This window comes from Cavia porcellus, unplaced genomic scaffold (genome assembly GCF_034190915.1).
Source record: "Cavia porcellus strain 051 isolate PalLab524CR breed Dunkin Hartley unplaced genomic scaffold, mCavPor4.1 scaffold_2, whole genome shotgun sequence".
Lineage (NCBI taxonomy): Eukaryota > Metazoa > Chordata > Mammalia > Rodentia > Caviidae > Cavia > Cavia porcellus.
This window is the reverse complement of record NW_026947485.1, coordinates 122,740,987-122,768,822: the sequence shown is the minus strand read 5'-3', so window position 1 is coordinate 122,768,822 and position 27,836 is coordinate 122,740,987.

The following is a 27,836-nucleotide window of genomic DNA, read 5'->3' as shown; positions in this document are numbered from 1 at the left end:
ATGGGATGTGATTCAAATTTATAAAGTGTGCGATTTAAACAAATTAAATATAAGAATGAATATATTCCCTTACTAATTACAATGTTTACATTATAGTTAACTTCCACAAATGAGGTGGAATGATTTTTTTTTACTAATTGTCCTTATTTATAACTACAGTTAATAGAAATATGTGAAAAGATAAATATATGAAAAGGTATTTCTGTTACATAAAGGGACATGAGTGCATTACAACTTCAACTCAGACATTAATTATTTGCTCAAAGCACTAAGGCTTTCCAAGTTTATTGAGAAACCTGAAAAAAAAGTTTGATGAGAAACAATGATTAGAGAAATGATATATATTTTAGAAACACAACTTGGAGACATATTTGATGTAATACTTAGGAAAATCTGTTGTCCTGAAAAAGAATATATACCCTAAAACTTTATTCAATGTCTAAAGTTTTGCAGTAGCCTATATTACCAATTATGAATGAAAAAGTAATTTTGCTGGAAAAGAGTACTTAAAAGACCTGTGAAATAGGACCTTCTTCCAAAACAGGAAACTCGGCTGATGGCTGGGATAAGTCTGCACCCTACCCCAAGCCCCAGAAGACTTTAAGCTTCCAGAGCTCAAGGACCCACCAGAGCCCAGCTACACTATGCTCATCTCTGCATGTTTCAGGCATGTACAGGACACACCCAGTGACCTTCTCCCAAACCCAGTGCCCAGTGACATTCTCCCAAACCAGGAAACTCAGCTAGTGGCTGGGGTAAGACTGCGTGCCATCCCGAGCCCCAGGAGAATTTAAGCTCATCTCTTCTGGAGCTCAAGGACCGCCCGGAGTTCAGCCACACTAGTCTAGCATTGGGATGTTTGGTGGACTAAGTATATTGCACCCAGTAACTTTCTTCAATTATGGGATTTGAGAGCAGGTGAAGTGAGTTCCATGGCATTGGCTTTTCCAGGGGAGAGCTTTAGCCCAACATGCACAGTGGTTAGGTGCCTGCCCAGCTAGCTGGAACACTGAAGGTGGCACAGGAGGCCCTGAGGGCCTAACTGGATCAGACTCAGCAACCTCCGTTCAGTTTCAGGAGCTTAGGGCACAGAAGACGATTTCCAACACATCCAGGGGAAGCCTTGGTACAACCCTTGAAACAGAGAAATACAGGAAAATGACAAAGTGAAAGACCCAAATGCAATCTCAAACCTCCAGCCCATCCTAAGAAACCTTAGGAGCTATGTACATAGAAGAAAATATAAGACACATACCTGAAATACCTGACATAACAGCAATTTGAATAAAGAAGCAACTCTGGGAAGCTTTAAAGGCATTCAAACTAGAAGATAAAAGCAATGAAAAGGACACTGAACATATCTAAAGAAGACACAGTTAAAAAATTGGAGGAACTAAACAAAAAGGTAGAATCCCTGGTTGAACAATATAAGAACAAACAGAATATGTAAAGCAGATGCAAAGAGATATACAGGAAATCAAAAAGTGAAGATAGAATTTCAGACCTCAAAGATAAGCTTGCAGCTAGGAAAGATCTTTTAAAAATAACAATGAATCAGGAAGTAACAATTCAACAGCTGCAAGATGATGCAAAGAAAAACAACATGCCATTGATAGGGATAAATGAAAAAGGAGGGGCAACATAAAGGATGTCAAGAGGATATTTAGAGAAGTAATAGCTGAAAATTTCCCAAACCTGAGAATGGAAACTGACATCAGGATCAGTGAAGCATACAGAACTCCAAATAGCCATAACCAAATAAAACTACACCCAGCCATATAATATTCACCATCCCAGAAATCCAAAATGAGAAGAGAATATTAAAAATCTGTCAGAGAGAAAAAACAGAAGAAAAACCCATTAGAATTACAGCAGACTTCTCAGCACAAACAATAAAGTCAAGAAGGGCATGGAGTGAAGTATTTCAGATCCTAAAGGAAAATGATTTCAAACCTAGACTGATGTACTCTGCAAAACTGTCCTTCAAAATTGATGGAGAAATAAGATACTTCCATGACAAAGAACAGCTGAAGAACTTCATGATCACCAAGCCAACCCTACAAAGAATACTGAAAGACAGTTTAGATGCACTTAGGAAAAAACCACTAAGCAAAGCACACAATTAAACAGAATGGAAAGATAAAGATCCAACAGCAGAAAGATAACATGTCAATAATAAACTAACATATAACAGTCATAACCATTGGTGTAAATGGTCTCAACACACTAATTAAAAGAAACAGACTTTCTGAATGGCTCAAGAAAAACATCCAACAATATGCTGTCTACAAGACACCCATCTAACCCAAAAGGATACTCATAGACTGAAAGTCAAAGGATGGAAAGCAATACTACATGCAACAGAAACCCCCCAAAAAAGGAGGATAGCTAATCTGTTTGCAGACAATGTGAACTTCAAACTAATAATGATCAGAAGAGATAAAGAAGGTCATTACATACTGGTTAGGGGAAAACTTCAAGAGGAAGAGATAACAATCTTAAAATATGTATGCACCAAATTCCCTAGCACCCAATTATGTAAAGCAAGTATTAACAAACGAAAAACCAACTTAGCCGTAACACAATTATAATAGGAAATCTAAACACACTATTGACACCAAGGGACAGATCAACCAGACAGAAAATCAGCAAAGAAATAACAGAACTGAATCACACATGTGAACCAATGGACTTAATAGATATATACAGAGTGTTCCATCCAACAACAGTAGAATACACTTTCTTCTCAATAGTACATGGAGCATTCTCTAAAATAGACCGTATGTTAGCCCACAGAACATATTTAAGTAAATGCAAAAGAGTTGAAATTATCCCATGCATGTTATCATAGCACCATGATTATTAGAAATCAATGATAAAAGATACAGCAAAAATCTCACAAACACATGGAAACTGAATAATACACTCTTGAGTAATCAGTGTGTCACAGGGGAAATTAAAGAAGAAATTAAACAGTACTTACAAGTAAACAAAAACACAAATACAACTTACCGGAATCTGTGGAATGCTTTATTGCATTGAATTGCCAGATCAGGAAAACAGAATGAATACAAATAAACAACCTGATGGTACACCTCAAACAGTTAGAAAAAGAAGAGCAAGTCAAGCCCAAAGCCAAAAGAAGGGAGGAAATTATAAAAATCAGAGCAGAAATCAATGCAATAGAGACTAAGTAAACAATCCAAAGAATCAATGAATCAAAGAGTTGGTTCTTTGAAAGAATAAATAAAATTGATAAGACCCTAGCCTACCTTATTTAAAAATGGAAGAAAAAGCTCAAATTCATGTAATAAGGAATGAAAAGGATGAAATCACTACAGACTCTACAAAAATACAGAAGATCAACACCTATTTTGAAAACCTCTATTCTCATGGGTTTGATAACACAGAAAAAATAGACAGATTCCTAGAAACATATGAAGTACCAAAACTATGTCAAGAAGATGTAAAACTGCTGAATAACCCAATTTCTATTAATGAAATTGAAAATGTAATTAATTCCTTACCTACAAAGAAGAGCCCAGGCCCAGATGGATTCACTGCAGAATTCTACAAGAAATACAAAGAAGACCTAATGCCGACACTCCTCAAACTCTTTAATGAAATTGAAAGGGAAGCAGTGCTTCCTAAGTCATTCCTGGAAGCAAATATTATTCTATTACGAAAACCTGAGAAAGACCCAACTAAAAAATAGAACTACAGACCAATCTCCCTAATGAACACAGATGCAAAAATCCTCAATAAAATATTGGCAAATATGATGCAGCAAATCATCAAGAAGATGATACATCATGACCAAGTGGCATTCATCACAGGCATGCAGGGATTGTTCAACATACATAAATCAATAAATATAATCCATCATATCAATAAAGTCAAATTGAGAACCACGTGATCATCTCTATAGATGCAGAAAAGCTTTTGATAAGGTCCAACACTCATTCATGCTAAGAACTTTACAGAAGATTGGAATAGATGCTCTTTACCTCAATATGATGAAGGCCATGTATGACAAACCAACAGCCAGCATCACATTAAATGGCCATAAACAGAATGCCTTTACCTTAAAAACAGGCACAAGACAAGGATGTTCCTTATCACTGTTCCTATTCAATATAGTACAGGAAATACTAGCCAGAGCAATTAGAAAAGATAAATAAAAGGGATAAAGATAGGAAAAGAAGAAGTTAAATTACCATTATTTTGAAGACATGATATTCTACATAGAAGACCCCCAAAACTCCATTGAAAGATTCCTATATATAAAAAAATAAATTCAGCAATATAGCTGGATATAAAAATTAATGTTCAAAAATCAATAGCATTTCTATACACTAACAATAAAATCACAGAGAGAGAAATAAGAGAAGCCTTCACAGTAGCAACCAAAAAATGGAAATATTTTGGTATTATTTTCATGAAAGAAGTGAAAGACCTATACAGGGAAAATTATAATACACTGAAAAAAGAAATTGAAGATGATCTCAAAAATGTGAAGACATCCATTGCTCATGGATAGGAAGAATAAATATTGTGAAAATGGCTGTTCTCCCAAAACTGTTATACAGATTCAATGCAATCCCAATAAAAAGACAATCAATATACCTCATAGATCTAGAGAAATCACTCCTCAAATTCATCTGGAACCAGAAGAGACATAGAATAGCAAAGACAGTTCTAAGTAGCAAAGGCAAGGCAGGAGGCACCACAATCCCTGACTTGAAGGTACAGTACAAAGCAACTGTAGTAAAATCAACATTGTACTGAAATCAATACAGAGCTGAAGATCATTGGAATAGATCAGAAGATACAACCACAACTACAAACATACTCCACCACCTTAGTTTCGATAAAGGGGCCATGTTCACCGGAAGAACAACAGTCTCTTTAATAACTGGTGTTGGAAAAACTGGCTCTCCATATGTCAAAAATGAAAACTAGACCTATGTCTATCACCATGTACTACATTAAAATCAAAATTGATCAAAGATCTGGATATTAAAACAGAAACACTAAATCTATTGGAAGACAAATTGGGTAAAAATCTTGAAGACATAGGGGTACGTAGATAATTCATGAACAGGAATCATACTGCATGGGAAATACTTCCCAAAATCCGTAACTGAGATCACCTCTTATTAAATGTTTCTGCAAGTCAAAAGAAATCTCCAGCATAGTGAAAAGGAAACCCACAAACTGGGAAAAATCTCAGTGAACTGTCCCTCAGACAAAGGATTTCAAAACATATAAAGAATTAAAGCTTATCAAACCCCCAAAATTCAAAGATCCAATCCAAAAATGGGCATCTGAGATCAATTTGCACTTCTCAGATGAAGAAATACAAGTTCATCATCATTAGTCATTAGAGAAATGCAAATTAACACCACACTGAGATTTCATCTCACTCCGGAAAGAATGGCCAGAATCAAGCAAACCAACAACAACAAATGCTGGAGAGGCTGTGGGGAAAAAGGAACTCTCCTATACTGTTGGTGGGAGTGTAGACTGGTACAACCTTTGTGGAGGTCAGTATGGAGATTTATCAAAAAGCTGGGATTGGAAGTCCCATTTTGTCCCAGCTACTCCACTTCTAGGCATATTCCCAGAAGAACTGAAAACTTCATACCACAGTGATACATGTGCACCTATGTTTATAGCAGCACAATTTGCAATAGCCAGATCTTGGACACAACCTAAGTTTCCATCAACTGAGGAATGGATAAAAAATTTGGTATTTTTATACAATGGAGTATTACTCAGCTATAAAGAATGACCACATTGAAATATTTCTAAATCAATGGGCATAGCTTGAGACCACACTCACAACCAAAATAAATCAGATTCATATGGATAAATACCAAATAGTTTCTTTAGTGCAAGGAACGGTAAGAATACATAAAAGAATGTGGTAATCATGATTCCCCATTATATTGGTTTGAAGCCTTATAGTGTTTTCATTCATTAATTGAAATGGTTTTATTTGGGGTTGTTTGATTTGATTGTCTGGGATGGTATGAACAGTTATTTTGAAGAAAACAAGACAATAAAATACCTAGTGCTGGTTTAATATCATCTTGTTTTGAAGTCCCATCAAACTTTTGTTCTTCTGTCTCCATCGGTTTTATCATACTGTATCTTATTGGATTTTTTTGTATGTGATAGTATAAACAAAAAAATTTATAGACAAGAAGATAATATAGAAAACATTGTTCATTTTCTGTTGGTTTGTTCTAAATATCCTGTAATACTTTCATTCCCTTGAATGGTTTTATACTGTCATGTTATTTTTGATGTTATAGTATACTAAGTTACATTCAAATATTTCAAGAAAAGAGACAACTGTGTTAACTACTGTTATGTCAGGTTATCTTGGGGTGAAACACTGTGTTGCTTAAATTGTTCTGTTCTGACCTGTGTTGTTATGTTGTTATGCCCTCTTTTATCTTAATGCTCTTCTCTTTTTAAATTTTTTAATAAAAATATAAATTAAAAAAAAGATTAAAAAAAGACCTGTGAAATAGAATTGCTATAATTTCATGGTTTTCAGAGCAAATCTTATCATTCTTTGGATGTGTTAGAATTTCCAGTCCTTGGGGTAGCTATAGGCTTTTTTTCCCCCTACACTGTACAAAATATTGTAAGAAAAATTACGGAATCAGCAGGCAGTATAAAACAAGGAAAAACAATAGCCAAAATTGAGTGAATTAAGAAAAAATATTTAAATTTTTTCCTTTTATAGGAAGATTACATGTTCAATAAAATATTTTTATGAAATGTAATTTCACTGTTCTGTGCAAAGTGATCCTGTCTTACTGTTAATTGTTTGGAACTCAGCATGCTTTGCTAATTTTTCTGTGTTTGATTTCTGTTGAGTTTTTGTTTTTTGGTTTTACATCATTTCATGAATACAAAGTAAAATCTGTTAGCAGTTTAGGAAAATTCTTGTCAATTACTTCATATACTTCATTCATTCATGTTTTCTTTATCACCCAGGGTTTAAATTAAAATATTTCAGCAGTCTATTTTTTCTTTATTGTCTTTTCTATACATTCTTTTTCATCTTCATTTCAATCTGATTATTGATTTTTACCCTCAATATCTTTAGTTACCATGACGCACACTTACTGAGTTTTCACATTTTGGATATTATATATTTCCATTTGGTTTTTTAGGCATTTCATGTTTTTCATCTTTAGTATATTAATAAGTTGCTTTCTTGAGCATGTTGCCTTGCTATTTTAGAGCCTTACCTTGTAACACCATATATAACATCCCTGAGAAAAAACAGGGCATTTGGCACTTATCTTGAAATGGCACTTATCTCAAATTCTTGCCAATCAGAGCGATGTGGCGAGTACACAAGGGTGGAATCCTCCGTGAATCTGTTATCTGAGCTACTAAGAGAATTTGTCACACTAGCACTGTCTCACAAAGTGTTTCCTGATGAGGAGCTAAGTCAGCTGTTCCTTGAAAATGTGGTCATGCAAGGCCACAAAGCAAGCCAATGATGTCTCCCTACGTAGTTTCTCTCTTGCGCCCTCTCGAGGCAACACCTGAGTGTGCAACTGGAGGCTGCTGCAGAAGTCTCCTCTGGTGATTTCCAGACCCTGGAGATTTCCCTTCCAGCCCCCCGCAGTCCTTCTTAGAGATATTACCCCTACACCCAACACACCAAGCTGTCAGGATAGATACATTCGACTAGAATCACCAGTGCGTGCGTGCGTGCGTGCGTGTGTGTGTGTGTGTGTGTGTGTGTGTGTGTGTGTGTGAACTCTGTTACAAACTGACATCAGCCTCCTCTGTAAACTGGGAATTAAAATATTTGCAAGTTCACTATGAGTAATAAATGACAGAACTCGTGGATTCTGCTTAGGAATTCATACGTGGTGTCCTCTTCTCATGTGTTTCTTATTATTTAAGCAGCATCTTGCTCATTTTATCCGTGGATATTACAGGTCAAAATGAATCATTAATTATTTAAATTTTGTGAAAGTAATTCCCTTCAGCTTAAATTCGAGGGATCTCATTGCCCGAATGATTCCAGGAATTCCTCAGTCAGGTAACAGCTTTTAGATTATGTTAATCGTACTGATAACATTTTCTCTGTTTGGACACTCAGGAGAACAGTAGGGTAAACAATGGGCAGGACGAAGCTGGCAATATTTCAGTCGTGATAATGTGTTTATGTAGAGATATTTCTGAAGACATGCAGAAGAAATGTACACATGGCTTTGACATTTGAAATGATTATCTTCTGATTGTTCATTAGATATTTTTCGTAGAAAAAGTTTTACAAAATCACTGTATGAATTATTATCTCTAAAATTTATGTAGCATTTGCTTTATGCCTATTGCCTTACATAACTTGTCTTCCTTAGTTTCTCCCATAGATTTACAGTGAAGGAATCTCCCTGATTTACAAGATGAGATAACTAAGACTGTAAGACAATAAATAGCTACAGAACAAAATCAAAATGAAATAGCACTGAGCTAACTAGAAAACCCATGAATTTCTAGTTTTTACTTATTTTAATATGTTTCCTGTTTATTATGGGTAGGAGGTTAGTACATTCTATGCAAATTAATTTAATAAAAAATGAATGAAGAGAAAACCCCACTAACTTACTTAATTCACATTTTGTTTTTTTCCCAAAAGTTTGAAGGTCAAGTGTATGTTGGTGTCTAAAACTTCAGCAATGGATTACAGAGGAGGGGCTCAGGAAATAACTCCTGGCTGAGTTTTTAATTTGAGTAAGGGGAATGTCTAGTTCTTCTGTGAAGTCAAGTTCCAGGAATTCAGATTTGGAGATCAAAGATCAGATTCTCCATGCGGCACCGCATGGAGAACATAATTAAAATCACCTGAAAATTGTCTTTGTCAGAGAACCTTTGATACACATTGAAGTGTGATTTCCTCTTGTTTAGGGTATGTGAGTGTATGTAAATGTGTGCATGTGTGTGTGAGTTACACTGTACTTTTGAGTGACAAGAATGGAGGGAAAGCAGCTATGTCTTCTCCTACATTAATTCCCAGACAGTATGCAGATGACCACCAATTGTATAGCATGTGACTTATAAGCTCTGGCATGGAGCCACTGTATATTGTAGTCACATAGAAAATGGATGAACAGGGGAATTTGGAACCTAAGTATTTCTGTTTACTTTGAAAATTTGGGTTTCTGTAGACAAGTAAACCCCCCCCCCTGCTGTATTCCAGAAGGGAAGAGTAAGTAAGGCCTATTATACTAAAGTTTTCAGCGCGCTGAGACTTAAGTCATCTCAAAGTATCTCTGTAGGAAAGTATGCATTCTCTCTGAGGCAGGGAAATGCAGTGAAGAATATTATTGTTTGGAGTGGATTTTATTAACAGTGTGAAATAAATATTTATATACAGTATATTCTGATTAAAATGTTTATTTCAGTCTACAAAGAGATATGTTAAATTTAGCCTTTAATCAATTGGATAAAATACAGCATTAATCAACATTCAGTGTGTTAATGCTTATGTACAGATGGTATGAATTTACATGAAATTAATCATGCCACTTGAAAATAAATATTTTATAAATTAGTTGGTAACAATTTTCAACTATATATATATATATATGTACATATATATATATATGTATATTCTCATGGCAAAAGTTCTTTGCTTATCTACAAAGCAAAGTCTAAACCACATTTTCTTTCTAATATTAATGCAGTATATAACAATCTATCTTATGCCTTTATCATGGAAGTATTATTTGAAAAATATTGAAAATAAAATAAGCTTTCCAGCATAAAGAATGAAGATTAATTAACATATAATGTAGAATGTAAGATGATAAATTATCCTTTTATCTTTGTAAGTAAAGTGTAACTTTCTGAAATAGTCTGAGTACTTTGTCAAACTGGAAATTTCTTTTCTAAACTCCTTAATGTTGCTGCCAATATTTGAAGTATCTTCACTTCATAATAAAATATGACATAGAGTTTTACTAACCTTATTAGATACGGTTGTTATTATAGGTTACATTGTTACCTTTAAGGAAAATAGAAATTTATGGAAGTCTTCAGTTCCGGTACTGTACAATCTGTTCCTATTTGGCAATACATTTGTTGCAAATGCAGATTATTTAAGATGATGTCATGTTGGACTTGGGTGTGCCTTTATTTCTTGTGACTGGGGTCCTTATAATCAGGAGGTTGCATGATACTACAGACTCACAGGGAGTGCAATAAGTGAGAGAGTGAAGTTATGTGTGCAAAGTGATGCCAACGATTTCATTTGTGCCATTGGAAACTAGGAAGTTTAGGAAAGAATTTCTCTGAAGACTTCAGGAAATTCAGGCCCTGATACCATCTTGGTTTCAGACTTACAGTCTCTGAACTGTGAAGCAGGAGGTATCTTCTGTATTTAACTATCCTGTCTGTGGTATTTCTTATGGCTAGATTCAAATATCAACTCTTGAATCAATGTGAAAATATTTTTCTAGCCATTAAACATAGCACTGCATAAGATATGGTGAAAAGTTATTTACTGAGTATCTATCACACTGTGTGTAATTTTCTGAGAACAGAATAAAAAACAATTAATAGTGTTGATGTAAAAGCTAAGAAATAAAATCCATGTAATTAAATCCCTTTATTACCAGTAAAAAGACATTTTTAATCTCTCTGCACTGGAGTTTCTCTGTGTTTTTTGAATAAAGATAACATCTTGTGTCCCTTTAATAAATGTACATGTTTATTAATTAAGTATGTACTTACCAAAGTGTTTGAATGGGATGTGTTAGCATAAAGACCTCCCTTCATTCTTGCCATTCTTCAGTTCAAGCAGCTCTGTGTTCAGATGTTGTACTGGATATCATTAATTTTTCAGTAACTGAGTCCATTACAGTGTAGTCACAACAGGTTCTTGATCATATGTAATCATTAATGTCTTCTTGGAGTAACTAGTGATTATTATTTATTCTAAGAATTTTCTTTGTCTAAAGTATAAGAAAGCAAAATTCAAATGTCAGCATATCTAGCTCAGAACTCTCCTTTACTGTGAACTTGTAAATTTGAGTGTATTAAAGATTCCTCCAATTAACACGTCCAGTATGGAACTAATGGACTTTTCTGTTGAGTCTGCTCGAGCTTTTGCATATCAGAGTGTATCTCAACTTCGACCAGATTCCTAAAAATCTCACTCTGAATCCTCAATTCCATCTTTCTTGCTGCTCCCATCCATGCACTTCCCAGGGCTGTTCTTATAGCTTCTTAATAGTATTACAATTCAACTCTTTCTATTCTTCCTGTTATCATAATTTTAATTTTGAGTTCATCATATCTTGGAAAGTTTTTTTTTTTTCTAAAACTTCCAATAAAATTTCTAATTTATCCCCCAAACTTCTCTTAAAGCTCTTGATCTGGTTATATTGGTGCTCATTTTCCTATTGGTTTTATTTCTATTTCACATACTGACAGTTAAACACAAGCCACCCCTGTCCACGTACTGTTCTATGGTGATAACGGTGTCTTTCCACAAGCGTTCAAATTCTCTTGCTCTATGTTCTTAAATTTTCTTAATGCTATTTTTAGGAATGTCTATCATAGGATTCCATGAATAAGGCTAAAATTTAGAAGCACAATAATGCACAGAGATAGGCTCAGTCAATCGGCGACAAGCCAACAGATCCACACCCTCTGATGTGAGTAAATCTGTCTACTAACACACACATACACACACACACACACACACACACACACACACACACACACGGCCTACTCATACTGTTCCCTAAACTAAGTCAACAGGAGCCTGTCCAGTGAGAAGATAAGCCCTCTTGCACAGGACTGCAGGGTACTGGAGCTAGGTAAGTCACGGAGTTAAGAGCACTTGTGGTTTCGACAAGCTCTTCTGCAACTGATACTCCGTTACCACTTACCACTGGATGTATTATCTGCTCTAGCAGATGATTTGAATTCTGTTTTCTAAAGCTTGAGTTGTGGCTATGAATAAGTGACTTTTTTATTGGAAAATATTTATTTTAATTTCAATTTAATTTTTATTGGTACAATTTAGATATACATAATGATCACATTCATCATAAGGAATCTGTACCTGTGTATAATATATCTTGATTCATTTTTTTCCTATTCCCTCCAACCTTCAACTCTCCCTCATTGCCTTATTTACAAAAGCTTTGTTTCTATTTTTTCTTTTTCTTTCTCTTTTCCTTTCTTCCTTCCCTTCCTCTCACTCCTTCCCATTTGAACATTTCCTTCCTATTTAACAATATCTATTGTACATTTTGGCCTTTATTTACACTTCTGATTTCTCACACCAGAGAAACCATGTGTTATTTCAACATATGTATCTAATTTATTTCACTTGAGAATGATCTTAAGGTGACTAAGCACTATTTTCATATTTCCACTGAATTTTCTCTTTTTAAAAGAAGTATCTTTTCAATATACTTCATTAAAATTTGTTTAGAAACAAAAGTCTGTAAGATCCAACACAAATCTTTCATGAGGTAAGCAAAAGAGTGTCTACTAGCAACAAGAATAACACAAATAGAGGGAAAAATTCTAAATGAGTATCTCAAAGATTATCTTGCCACGAAAACAATTCTCTGGAAAGGACACTTATATACTGAATTATTTGCTATTTGAAAAACTCAAAAAAGATAAGCAGAGTATGATCTTGGAGGCAGATATCATTAAGGAGATGAATGAGTATAATCTCTTGTTTCATACCCTTAAATCACTGCACAGCAACAGACAGTGTATAAATTTAGAAGTACAAGCCAAAACTGATCTCCAAGATTTACTTCTTTGCACAGAATTGCTTATAAAATTACTAGTAAAAAGTTGAGAATCAAGAGATTTAACTTAGAATACCTTGAAGTGAGTTTAGCCATTGCTCTTGGCATTTAAATTATTTCCTTAATTCAAATTCAACAATCCATCTAGGACATTAAACTAATTGGTTTTCTTTCAATATACTTATATAATTCTTCTATAGAGTTTCTCATTAACATTTGAAATGGAAATCCTATTTGTAGGTTGAGTGAATTCAATTCTCATCTTAACACTATCAAGTTTGCTTTGTGATACACATTGTTGAAAAATATCATATATGTACTTTACCTGGGTATATTGCTTTTGCTTATTGGAAATCTCTGTAAAGATTGTGATAAAGTCTATAGATCTTCCCACCAAATTGATTATTCCATTCCACGCTGGAATGAAACTAACTCCATGTTAACATTTAGTCTAAAGAAATACCTTTCAATGGTCTTTGCTTTTTAACTCAATGTGCTACAAAGATTACTCAGAATTCATGAAGTCGAAGACTTTAGGCTTATTGCATTCTCTCAGGTTAATATTCCACATCCATTCAGTGTTCTTCCAAGGACCATTGTTCGTGTTTTAATGATATATTCTGTCGTCTCCTATAAAACCCTGAAAACAATTCTACACATATTTTAAGTGGTGGTTATGTACAAGATATAGTAAAAGTTTACCTCGCCACTTTCCTACTGAAAATTAATTGAATATTCTGCTCTTTACAATATACTGAAACATGTGATGTTAGAGAAACCGTGATTAATTAGACGCTAAGTCAATGAATGTTACAGATGAAATTATAAAACTCTTCATGAAGATAACATGTGTGAGTCAGAGAAGCTTGTTTTAGATGTGTTCAAATTGATTGAGCACAACAAAATACTTAAGCCTAAGGAACTTATAGAGCTAAGTCAAACAAGGTAGAAATAAATACATATTTTATATATCATTACATATTATATTATATATGTAATACATGTAATCTAACATTTGTAATATGTAATATAATATGACTTGAGCCAAGGAGGGTCTTCTTAAAGAAATGTAGATGGGGAAATGGAGCCAGAGGGCAGGTAAGAATCTCCCTTTGTTTTCTCACACAGACACACCCAGGAGAATGATCCTATAAACAAAGAAAATCAGGTGAAACAATATCATGATATTTTTTCTAGTAAAATAGAAAGAAAGACTCATTAAAAGAACACAGGCAGCACCGCTGTGTATGTCACACCTCACGCCTCTACCTAGGTCAGCATAGAGACAGAGACCCTCTCACTTGGGGGGAGGAAGAAGGAGTGACATTCAGGTCTTGGACCTGAACCCCCACCATGGTGAGGCCTGGTGGTGAGCAGAACCATCTACCCGGCCTCGATGCCAGGGCCTACAGCTCAGCTACTGTAACTGCTTAGGACACGTGGCAGAGAGGCTGTGTCTGCCACCCCTTCTCCAGCCCGGAGCAGTAGAGCAAGGACTGGGCATCTCCTGGGAGCTGATGATGAAATACAGCACTAGACTTAGTCTTGGAGCTCAGTGCCAAGCCTCCCACAGTGAGACTAAGAATGAGTGGGGAGACCAAGTGTCCAGCCTAGAGTTAGAGATGGAACCTCAACCCCCACCTATCATCCAGGAGACCTGTATGCTGTTGGGACCGACTCCAGTCTTAGCAGGCATCATTGTCATCCTTGTCGTGGGCATAGATATATACGTCCTTTCTTAAGACTGTGGAGCTGAGAGACTCAAATGCGCCTCATCTTAGTGTCAGGCTTGACGGCCAAGGGCTCTCTCTCCAATCCCTCCAAACCTTAGACTATGCAGCCATCACCGGCCCAGTGCTGGCAGATGAGGCTCTTGAGCTCTGTGTGCACCATGCAGAGATTTACACTCCCGTGGGAGAAACTCGTATTTCAGTCAGTTTCACTGACTTTAGTGTGCTATGCAGACCAGGCAGGTAATCACACATGCAGACTCATGTGCAACCCAGCTTTGTATCGAGCTAGGCATGAGGATACTGCCTTCCCCAATGCTTCCCCAGACACTGGCTTTGCAGCATATGCAAGAAACCATTCACTGGAGAAGAGACAGGGAAAAAGTCCTAGGATTCTGAGCCACTGAACATTATTGAAAAGATTGAAAAAGAGCATAACTATTATGAAAAACAGTATGGAGTTTCCTCAGAAAGGTTAAATACAGAATTACCATATGCTCCATTGATGTCACTAGTATGTGAATATCCAAGGGGCATTGCAATTAGCAGTCTAACAATGATTCAACACGTCTGTATTTATTACAGATTGATTCACATTAATCAAGAAAATGAGCTAAGCTAAATTTCCATCAATTGATGAATGGATAAAATAGAACATGGTACATACATAAAATGGAGTACAATTCAATGGTTAAAAAGAATGAAATCCTTGACAATATGGATGGAACAGGAGATCATAAATTGAAATACCACAGGGACCAGAAAGACAAGAATTTACGTAGAATCTAAATAAGTTTATTTCATTGAAGTTAAGTGTAAAATTGTGATTGCCAGAGTCTGGGTGCACCAGAGGGGAGATAAGGATGGGGCACATTTTTGATCATGAGCTCTGAGCTACAGTTAGGAATGGGAATTTCTAGCATGCTATATTGTAAATTACAGTAATACATGCTTATATGTCAAAGAGCTGAAAGAAACAATTGTGAATACTTTCATTCTAAAGCAATGAGAAATGTTTGAAGAGATAGATCATTTGAATCTTGACTGTCCAATATGCACAGTATCTATATCATGTGGTTCACCTTTCCGTGTGTGAATTTTTGTGTGTGTATTGGTTAATAAAACAAATTGAAATTAATAAAAAGAAAAGGGGAAAAATTTCCACTTATTTAAACTTGATTTAAACTATTCTAAAGACATTAAGAATCAGCATTTATATAGCTTCAATGTTATAATTTGATTCCCTTTGCTTCTGAAAAGCATCTCATGATCTTGAAAAGTCGTCTTTGAACCAAGACAATGTGTAAAAAGGAACATAAGTAAATAATACTTGGTCCTTATACTCAAGAACTTGCCTGTCCTGAGGTTAATTACTCCTAGAATTTATGTGATAATTATCTACATTCCCTGTCAAGTACGTTAAAAGCTAGGAAGTGTATTGTTCCCAACACAACAAGAAGAAAAGATGGATTATACACAAAGCTGTATTCTTGATCCAACAGTGAGCTAAGGTCACAGAACGAACCAGTTAGAAATGTAAGCAAAGAGGAACTAAGTCTTGTCAGGAGACAAGAGTATGCACAAGTAAGCAAGGCCTGCCCAGACGTAGAGATGGTGGGCTCCATTACACTTTTGCCACCTTGCTCATGGCTGAGTGCAGGCTCCTACGCAAGCACAGAGCACTGGAATTATCACACACTGCAAGCTCAACCTCACAACCACCCTGGTGAGCGGGCGAACTACTGAGAGCAAGGCAGGATAACCCAGATTTTTAAAGTATTTCATACTTACAATAAGATGACACAACTGTAGAGAAGAAAGAACACAGATCCTCCCAGTCCACTTTCCCACAAAGAATAAAACCCTCAAATCTCTAAGGGAATGATCCAGACCAGTGAGGTTCTGTCATCTGTAGAAAGACAGAAGAACAGCGAAAACTCACCTGTGCACAGAGCTAAAGGGCCTGCCTAACAAAAAGATAATCTTCCCCATTGCCTACCACCTCACCAGGGAAGGAAACCAACAAGTGAGAAGCTCGATCATTAGGAAACCCCATCCTGAGATTCAGGAGAATGCTGAAGGCAAAAATCTGAGTGGGGAGCTCTACTGTTCAGAAAAATTCCCCGATAATTCAGTCAAGATCTTAAGTGGTGATTAATCCTGGAAGGGCTTGAAACTGGTGGTTCATCAGAGGTATCTACAGCAAAGCATGTACAAAGGAGGACAGCATCGAATTTCCTCCCCAGTAAAAGCCTAGCTGGAGAGAGAACATTTGTTTCCTCTTACACACACACACACACACACACACACGCACACACACATACTTCTTTCCCTCCTACTGTTCCCTCTAGGTACTGTTCCTCTGTGCACTTAGTGATTATGAGACTCAGGCAGAAGAAAGAAGAAATGCAAAACAAGAAATGGTATTCAAAAGAAGATTCTAAAATGACCAGATGCTGAAATTATAAGTTAAGAAATTAAAAAAAAACAGAGAACGTTTTGATTAATATGATTAAGGCTCTAAAATGAAAGGTGGACAGATACATGAAGAGATAGGTTTTGGAAGAAAAGGAAAAAAAAGATGAATAAATATTACAATTAAAGTAAAAACAGAAAGAAAAATGAATTGTAAGGTTAATGAACTTTCATTAGACTTATTAAACCCAAGATAAGAAGTAATTAAATTTTAAGTAGTCAGTAGGAATGGTACTGATTGAAACAGAATGAGAAGAATAAGAAAAAATGCCCACAGTTACAAAACCACAGCAGGACATCATGAGATAAAGAATAATATAAAGTGTACAATATACTTAAGCATATTTCATACAGGACAAAAATAAGGAACCAAAGGAAGTAATTGAAACTATAATGACAAAGATTTCAAAAATGACATTGAATATAAAAAGACAAGCTCTTAATACAGGAAGAAAAATCAAAACTGCTCCCAAATGAAAACAACTGTTAAAAATGTACATTACATTCAAACTGTTAGACTCATAGTACAGTCAGTGCAGGAATAAACAGAAATATAATGAATCCTTTTGAAAAGTGAAAAGTTACAAAGATATGCAGGAATGAAGAAAATAACTACAACAGATCACGTGGCAAACATCATACAAAACACAGACAGTTAGTTGTCTGCTAGTTTGAATCGAGATTTTCATGATTTTGTTTTTAATTGACAAAACCCACATACTTGCCATGCATTAGTTCATGTAAGCAAAACTTTGGCCTCTTCAACCTTTACACTCTACTGCATGATACTTTACAAAGTAAATGGGCCTTTGCAGATGTAAAAGTTTTCTAATCACTTTAACTTCAAAATATGGAGGTGATGTTGGATTAATCAGGTGAAACAGTATACTCAAATGAACTTTCACAGAGAAAGTTTCCTCTACCTAAGGGGAGGAAAATTATTCAGGGAGTCTCAAATCAAGAGAATGACATAAATCTCTTTTTAGTTTGCAAAGAGAAAGAGCCACGCAAAAAGTATAAGTGAACTAATTTGCGGACATACTGCGTGTATTTGAGAGCTGACTAGTACCCAGTTCCAGACAAGGTAATACTGCTGGCAATGCTTTAGAGCTTCTTAGCCTTTAAGCAGAGAAAATTAGTTTGAGAGGCCCCGTACCTGAATTGTGAATTATAAAAATTGTGAGAAAATAAATGGATGTTGTAGGCATTCAACTTTTGGTCGATTTGCAACAGAAAACTATTAGATATTTACTCATACAAACATCTTCACATAAAAATTTATATACAAATGTTTATATCACCTTTCTTTAAGACCACTGAGGAATTATCTATTTATTTGTCAAGTAGTAAATTGGAAAATGCTTTGTTTCCCTTACGTTCAGTGATGCTTAAAATTTGATGCCTGTCATCCATATCACAAATGTCTCTTAATCTAATATTATGTGGTTCTGGTTCTGGCTTATAAAAGACAATGCCATGAAACAAATCAAAACATTATTAAGATATATTATAACTTAATGCTATTTTCCCCTTGGTTTCCCAAACCATGCTTGCTTGGATTTTATTTCTGTTTTTCTTACCTTCATGTGATTTCATGTCTAGTATTTTGTATTTTCCTAGATGACTGCAATTTAATTCCTAGATGATTATTTGTAATATCTTCTCAGGACTGTGCTAACTGATCTATATTTGCCAGTGTTATTCTTCTCTCTACTTCTACATAACAAGAACTAGATTGCCTTTACAGCTTTTCAGTTTCTTCTCAGTATTTCCAAATATGATCTCTCAGAAATAACATCTGCTGAAAACATTTGATTAAAGTCTGATACCCTTCATTGGTAAAAGCGTCTCAGAAAATTAGGCACAGAAGGGACCTTCTGCAGCATGATTAAGGGCATTGCTATAGGCTGAACTTTTGTGTTTCCCGAAGTTTATTATTTTGAAAAATACCGTCTGATTGATGATTTGACAAGGTAATAACTCTGACTTGTTAAGATGTCAGATGTGCTGAGTTCCTGGCTTCCAAACACTGAACAATGAAGTCACAAAGCAAAGGAGGAAATTAGGAGCATTTCATTGGAAATTAGGAGAAGAAGAAAAGCTTGTGGGTTTCCAGGAGAGGTCCTGAGGAGGGAGCCCCTGAAGGTCTTGTCAATGGTATGTTATTCAGCAAAATCTAAACTTAAAACAATGAAGTCAAACCACAGTCAACCTATGGGATTGCAAGCACCCTCATTTAGTGAATCTTGATCCATGAGGAAAGTGAGTCACACTGCAAGGGGACATAGAAAGGGTGCTGCTGAACATCTGATGCCTCAGTGCGTCCAAGGGACAGGGGGTGCTCAATGCAGGACAACCTCAAATCTGCCTTTACCTCTAGGGAGGCAGGCAGAATCTCCACCTACAGGCCTGTTGCCCTTTGGTTCAACCTTCAGCTACAAATTTAATGTGTCCTCATCTTGTAAACCAACTCCCTGGAGGGCCCAAATCTTCTGCTTGTTAATTTCTATCTAATTTAATTGTCTACAACAGCGGCTCCTGGAGATGGAGTTCTCTGATAGGTGCAGACTTCAGGGCCCTCGTGAATTGTATTAGGAACCTTAGGAAAGGAAGCTGGGGAAAGAGCTCTCCCCACGTGCCTTCTGATATGTGAAGCCAGGGAGGAAATGGATTTGATGTTGTTGATGTTGATGACCCAGAAGTAGAACTTCATTGATGACCCAGAAGTAGAACTTCATTGAAACGAAATCAGCTGGCACCTAGATTTTGGACTTTCTAGCTATCAGAAATATGAAAAATAAGTTCAATCACTTATATGTTAACAGATCTGTGAGACTTTATTACAACATCCTGAACTGATGAAAAGAGGCATTAATGATAATCCCACTAAATGAATCGCCCCAGTGAATGGTGAAACCATGAACGCTTTCCTTTTTGCATTAGGTACGAGGCAAGCATGCTGAATCTCATTCATTGCTATTCACAATTTTCTGTTCAGAGCAATCAGAAGAGAAAAATAAAAGTGGTCAAAAGAAAAGAACAAAGTAAGATATGTCTATTTAAACATCTCATGATGTTGTATTCTTATGGGTACTAAATTATTTTATGTGTACTAAATTTAAAGGAACCAAAGCTCATATACACACAACTTGTGAAGCTAATAATAATAATTAATAATTCATTAAGTTGCAGATTATATTATATAGTTCTATCAATAAAGAAAACATGAATTTCAATGTAGAAGGCAAAGAATTCAAAGGCAAATTCCATTTATAATAGCATCAAGAATAAAATAGCTAGGAATAATTTTAACCAGTGCAATGAAAACTAGTAGTGAAAGAATGTAAGACTTAAATAAATGGAAAGACATCTCACGTTCAGAGTGGCGGAATTCATATTAAGATACCATGCTACTCAAAGTAATTACAGTTTCAATGGAATGGATAATACTATGCCCAGCAGTTTTTTTTCATAAATCAAAAATTCAATCCTCAAATTCATGTGCAACTGCAAGAGGCCCTATCTCAGTTCTTTTCCTGCTGCTAAAAAAATACCACAGAATAGGCTATATATTAAGAAAAGAAATTCATTTTTCACCATTCTGAATCCTGAAAAGTGTCAAATCTGGGTGACAGGATTCAGCAAAGTTTTTTGTTCTATGCCCTAATGTGACAAGTGCTAGGGATTATGAACAAGAAATTGAGAGAGCAGAAAGAGATGAGCGTGCAACACGCTTGTCGTAAAAACCTGTGTCTGTGATGACAATGTGAACGTATGAAAGCAGAGCCCCAAGTCTCCTTTCTGGGCTCCCACCCTTCAACCCTGCTATTGGGGATTGAGTTTTCAATATATGAACTGGAAGGGGTGCTTTCAATCTGTACTGAGCCTTGATAGCAGAAAAAAAGTTGGAAAGAACCAAGTCAGAGGACTTCATTCCCATTTAATAATGCCCAAGAAAACTGTAGTAATCAGAGCAATGGAACTGGCGTAAGTAATGCATGTAGACCATTGATGTAGCGCCGGAAGTCCAGAAAGGCACTCACATTTATCTCTCTTTTTAAAATTAGTGCTCATTTGCCACACTGCATGTGGCTGGTAGTAGTATATGACACATCTTCACTCATTTCAGACCCCTCACCTTTATCTGTTAGTTTCCTTTTCATTTGCAAAAGAACTGTGTCTCTGTTTTTCACTTATATATTTTAAAAATTTTGCTCTTTATTCATGCTTCAGATTTCTCAAATAAAAGAAATCATACAAAATTTCAATTGTGTCCAATTTAATTCACTCAAAATTACAATTGTGAGGTGCATCCTTCCTACAATGACTTAAATTGTAGTTTGACTCAAATAGTGGTAGACTAATACTTAATTGTGTTTTCTTTATCTGTTGATCTGTTGACAGATGTATAGGACACTATCAAACTTAGTTATTATGAATTGTGTGGCTTTAAAGACGGACACGCATACTTCACATAATACACTTAACTCTTTCAGAAAGTTAGAAGGGAAATTGCTGGGTCAAATGGGATTTTTGTTTTCAGCTTTGTAATGAAGCTCCACCCTGATTTTCATAGTGGCTACATGAGTTTATATTCCCTCCAAAAATGTACAAGGGATCCGTTTTATCCTCAGCCTCACTAGCAAGTATTTGATTTCTTGATGACAGCCATTCTTTGCAGTGTAAGATGTAACCTCATTTCATTTCTCTAATGGTCAGAGAAGCTGAGCATTTTTTTCATGTATTTATTATTCATTTCTACTTCTTCTGAGATGTTTTTGTTCATCTCAGTTGCTGTTCTTTCATTAGGTCTTTATTTGGGGGAGGGGGTCCAATTACCTTGAGTTCTTTATATGTCCTATGTATCAATCTTTTCTCCTAGGTGTAGCTAACAAAACTTTTTTCCCAATTTGTAGGTTGTCTCTTCACTCTTGTTTGTTTTTTTAAAATTTTATTAAAGAATTAAAAAAAACACTATAAGGGTACAAGTAATACAGAATTTCAAAAAAACAGTAAGAAATCACTAGTTAATAGATTATATATTGTCATCTTAGAAATAGTTGTTCAAGTTACAGGATTAAAGCATACAAAGTGGGCATTCAAACAGTGAGACTACAAACAGTTGTGTTCAATTATCCAACAAAAACTTAGTAATATGGTCATCTATCTTAACACACCTAAACACACTTGCAGTTGTATCCTTTAGAGCCCTTTCTTTTCCTCTCTTTTTTACAAGAACATTTACACATTTTGGGTTTTATTACTCCAATAGTTCTTATTACTTTTTTTGGAAGAGAAGAAAACCAAACACGATGAAACAGAGCAGTCAGTCAAAACAAAGGATGGACATAGTACATGATGTAAGAACAGAACACAAGGTAATCAACAATGGTTACCATAATGCCTCTTGCTACCTTAAAAAGGATTGCCTATATCATTAAGTATAATAAAATTGAACAAAACAGTACAGAACAAGACCAATAAAACCTAAACATTGGAGACATTACAGGACTTCAAAAGAAGATAGTAGTCAAACCAGAATGGGTGTTATAGTGAATCTTATTGCCTTCAAAGTAGTTGCTTATACCCTCAAACTTCATACTATCAAACAAAACAGAGTAAAATCAGTCAAAACAAGATGGTGGGAGCAATACAGGACTTCAAATCAAGTTAGTATGAAATCAAAAAAGTTACTACAATATATCCTGCTAATTTTTTGATTTTTCCCTTAATTAAAAAATAATAAAAATAAATAAATATTTTTTTAAAAAGGGGGAGATTGAGATAAAAGAGGACATAACAACATAACAATACAGGTCAAAGCATAAAAATTTCAGCAACATAGTGCTTCAACACAAGATAACACGACTTAATAGTAGTTACCATAGTGTCTCTTTCCTTGAAATATTTGAGTATAACTTCGTGTACTATGGCATCAAACATATCAAGGCTGTGTAAAACCATTCAAGCGGATGAAAGTATTACAGGGTATTTAGAACCAGCTAACGGGAAATGAACAATGGTTTCAATATTATCTCTTTGCCTGTAAAAATTACTATCATATATAATAAAATCCAGTAAGATACAACATGATAAAACCAATAGAGAAGAACAACGGTTTGGTGGGACTTCAAAACAAGATGATATAAAATCAGCATTAGCTATTATGATGTCTTGATTTCTTCAAAATAGCTGTTCATATCATCACAGGCAATAATATCAAACAGCCCAGAATAAAACCATTCCAACAAATGAGTGAAAACTTTATAAGTCTTCAAAGCCACATAAAGGGGAATCATGATTACCACATACTTTTATTTGATTCGCTTCTTACAATAGGGAAACTATTTGGTATTCACACATGTGAGTTTGATTTATTTCACTTATGAGTATGGTCTCAAGCTGTGTCCATTTATTTATAAATATCTCAATGTGATAATTCTTTATAGCTGGGTAGTACTCCATTGTATAAAAATACCATAACTTTTTTATGCATTCCTCAGTTGATGGACACTTAGATTGTTTCCAAGATCTGTCAGTTACAAATTGTGCTGCTTATAAACATGGGTGCACATATATCACTGTGATATGATGCATTCAGTTCTTCTGGGAACATGCCTAGAAGTGGAATAGCTGGAACAAATGGGACTTCCAATCCCAGGTTTTGAGAAATCTCCAGACTGACCTCCACAAAGGTTGTACCAGTCTACACTCCCATCAATAGTGCAGGAGAGTTCCTTTTTCCCCACAGCCTCTTCAGCATTTGTTATTGATGGTTTTCTTGATCCTGCCCATTCTTTCAGGAATGAGATGAAATCTCAGTGTAGTTTTAATTTGCATTTCTCTAATGATTAATGATGATAAACATTTTTTCATGTATTCATTTGTCATTTGTATTTATTCATCTGAGAATTGTGTATTCAAATCAGATGCCCATTTTTGGATTGGATCTTTGAATTTTGGGGTCTGATTTTTTTTAATTCTTTGTATGTTTTAGACAGAAGCTCTTGTCTAAGAGACAGTTCACTAAGATTTTTTCCCAGTTTGTGGGTTTTCTTTTCACCATGCTGGAGGTTTCTTTTGACATGCAGAAACTTTTTCATAAGAAGTGATCTCAGTTATTGATTCTGGAAAGTATTTCCCATGCAGTTTTTTTTCCTGTTCATGAATTCTCTACCTATCCTATGTCTTCAAGGTTTCTACCCAATTTGTCTTCCAATAGATTTAGTGTTTCTGTTTTAACATTCAGATTTTTGATCCATTTAGATTTTAATTTAGTACATGGTGATAGGCATGGGTCTAGAAGTAGTTTTCGGCATATGGAGAGCCAGTTTTTCTAACACCATTTATTAAAGAGACTGTTGTTCTTCCAGTGAACCTGTTTGGATCCTTTATCAAAGATAAGGTGGTGGAGTGTGTTTGTAGTTGTGGTTGTATCTTCTAATCTATTTCATTGATCTTCGGCTCTGTATTCATTTCAGTACCATGTTGATTTTACTACGGTTGCTTTGTAGTATAACTTCAAGTCAGGGATTGTGATGCCTCCTGCCTTGCCTTTGCTGCTTAGAACTGTCTTTGCTATTCTAGGGCTCTTCTCACTCCAGATAAATTTTAGGAGTCATTTCTGTAGATCTATGAGGTGTGTTGATGGTCTTTTTATTGGGATTGCATTGAATCTGTATGAGAGTTTTGGGAGAATGGCCATTTTCACTATATTTATTCTTCCTATCCATGAGCAAGGGATGTCTTTCCATTTTCTGAGATCTTCTTCAATTTCTTTTTTCAGTGTATTATAACTTTCCCTGTATAGATCTTTCACTTCTTTCATGAGAATAATTCGTAAATATTTCATTTATTTTGTTGCTAGTGTGAAGTGTGTGGCTTCACATATTTCTCTCTCTGTGATTTTGTTGTTAGTGCATAGGAATGCTACTGGTTTTTGAGTATTGATTTTGTATCCAGCTACATTACTGGATTTATTTATTATATCTCAGAGTCTTTCAATGGAGCTTTGAGGGTCTTCTATATAGAGTATCATGTCATCTGCAAACAATGATAATTTAACATCTTCTTTTCCTGTCTTTACCCCTTTTATTTCCTCTCTCTTGTCTAATTTCTCTGGCTACTATTTCTAGTACTATATTAAATAGGAGTGGTGATAAAGGACATCCTTGTCTTGTGCCCGATTTTAAAGTAAAGGCTTTCAATTTTTGGCCATTTAGTATGATGCTGGCTGTTGGTTTGTCATAAATGGCCTTTATTATATTGAGGTAAAGACCATTTATTCCAATTTTCTGTAAAGTTCTGATCATGAATAAATGTTGGACCTTATCGAAGGCTTTTTCTGCATCTATAGAAATGATCATGTGATTCTTATTTTTGGCTTTATTGATATGGTGGGTTACATTTATTGATTTGCATATGTTGAACCATCCTTGCATTCCTGGGATTAATCCCACTTGGTCATGGTGTATAATCTTCTTGATGATTTGCTGCATCCTATTTGCCAGTATTTTATTGACGATTTTTGCATCTTTGTTCATTAGGGAGATCAGTCTATAGTTCTCTTTTTTAGTTGTGTCTTTGCCAGGTTTTGGTACTAGAGTAATATTTGCTTTTAGGAATGTCTTAGAAAGGATTGCTTCCCTTTCAATTTCATTGAAGAGTTTGAGGAGTGTCGGCATCAGGTCTTCTTTGTATTTCTTGTAGAATTTGGCAGTGAATCCGTCTGGGCCTGGGTTCTTCTTTGTTAGTAAGGACTTAATACATTTTTAATTTCATTAATATAAATTGGGTTATTTAGCAGTTTTACATCTGATTGACCTTGCTTTGGTACTTCATATGTTTCTAGGAATCTGTCTATTTCTGTTATTAGAGTAGAGGTTTTCAAAATAGGTTTTGATGATCTTCTGCATTTCTATAAAGTCTGTAGTGATTTCACCATTTTCATTTCTTATTGCATGAATTTGAGCTTTTTCTTCCATTTTTAAAATAAGGTTGGCTAGGGGCTTATCAATTTTATTTATTCTTTCAAGAACCAACTCTTTGATTCATTGATTCTTTGGATTGTTTTCTTAGTCTCTATTGCATTTATTTATGCTCTGATTTTTATAATTTTCTCCCTTCTTTTGGCTTGGGGCTTGACTTGCTCTTCTTTTTCTAGATGTTTGATGTGTAGCACCAGTTCATTTATTTGTATTCATTCTGCTTTCCTGATATGGGAACTCGGTGCAATAAATTTTCCTCTGAGGACCGCTTTCATGGCATTTCACAGATTCTGGTAAGTTGTATTTGCATTTTTGTTTGCTTGTAGGCATTGTTTAATTTGTTCTTTAATTTCCCCTGTGACTCACTGGTTGCTCAAGAGTGTATTATTCATTTTCCATGTGTTCGTGGTATTTTTGCAATTTCTTTTATCATTGATTTGTAGTTTCATGGCACTATAATCCAATAACAAGCATGGGATAATTTCAACTCTTTTCCATTTATTTAAATATGTTCTGTGGCAAGTAGATGGTCTATTTTAGAGAATGTCCCATGTATTGCTGATAAGAATGTATATTCTGATATTGTTGGATGGAACATTCTGTATGTGTCTATCACAGTTGTGAATCAGTTCTATTACTTTGCTGATTTTCTGTCTCATTGATCTGTCCTTGGTGTCAATGGTGTGTTAAGGTTTCCTGTTATAATTGTGTTATTGCTAATTTGGTTTTTCATTTCTATTAACACTTGCTTTGTTTAACTGGGTGTTCTGGAATTTGTTGCATATATATTTAAGATTGTTATCTCTTTCTCTTGAAGTTTTCCCCTAGCCAGTATGTAGTGACTTTCTTTATTTCTTCTGATCATTATTGATTTGAAGTTCATAATGTCTGCAAACAGGATAGCTGCCTGTACTTTTTGGGGGGTTCCTGTTGCATGAAATATTGTTTTCCATCCTTTTATTTTCAGTTGTGAGTATCCTTTTGGGGTAGATGGGTTTCTTGTAAACAGCATATGGTTGGATTTTGTTTTTTGATCCATTCTGCCAGTCTGTTTCTTTGAATTGATGCATTGAGACCATTTCCATTAATGGTTATAACTGTTATATATTGGTTTATTGTTGACATCTTATCTTTCTACTGTTTCACCTTTATTTTTTCTGTTCTGTTTTGTCTGCTTTGCTTAGTGGTGTTTTTCTAAGTGTATCTAAACTATCTTTCAATATTTTTTGCAGGATTGGCTTGGTGATTCTTCAGCTGTTCTATGTCATGGAAGTATCTTATTTCACCATCAATTTTGAAAGACTATTTTTCAGGTTACATCAGTCTAGGTTGGAAACCATTTTACTTTAAGATCTGGAATACTTCACTCCATGGTCTTCTTCATTTCATTGTTTGTGCTGAGAAGTCTGCTGTGATTCTGATAGGTTTTCCTTTTTAGTAATCTGTCTTTTCTCTCTGACAGCTTTTAATATTCTATTTTTAGGTTGAATTTCTGCGGTGGTGAGTATTGTATGTCTGGGTGTAGTTTTATTTTGGTTATGACTCTTTGGAGTTCTATATGCTTCAATGATCCTGATGTCAGTTTCTGATTTCATGTTTGTGAAATTTTCTGCTATTACTTCTCTAAATATCCTCTTGAAGTCCTTTATGTTGTCCTCTTCTTTTTCATTAATCCCTATCAATCTTATGTTGTTTTTCTTTGTGTCATCTTGCAATTGTTGAATTGTTATTTCCTGATTCCTTGTTATTTTTAAAAGATCTTTCCTTTCATGTTAACTAGCTGCAATCTTGTCTTCAAGGTCTGAAATTCTATCTTACCTTTCATT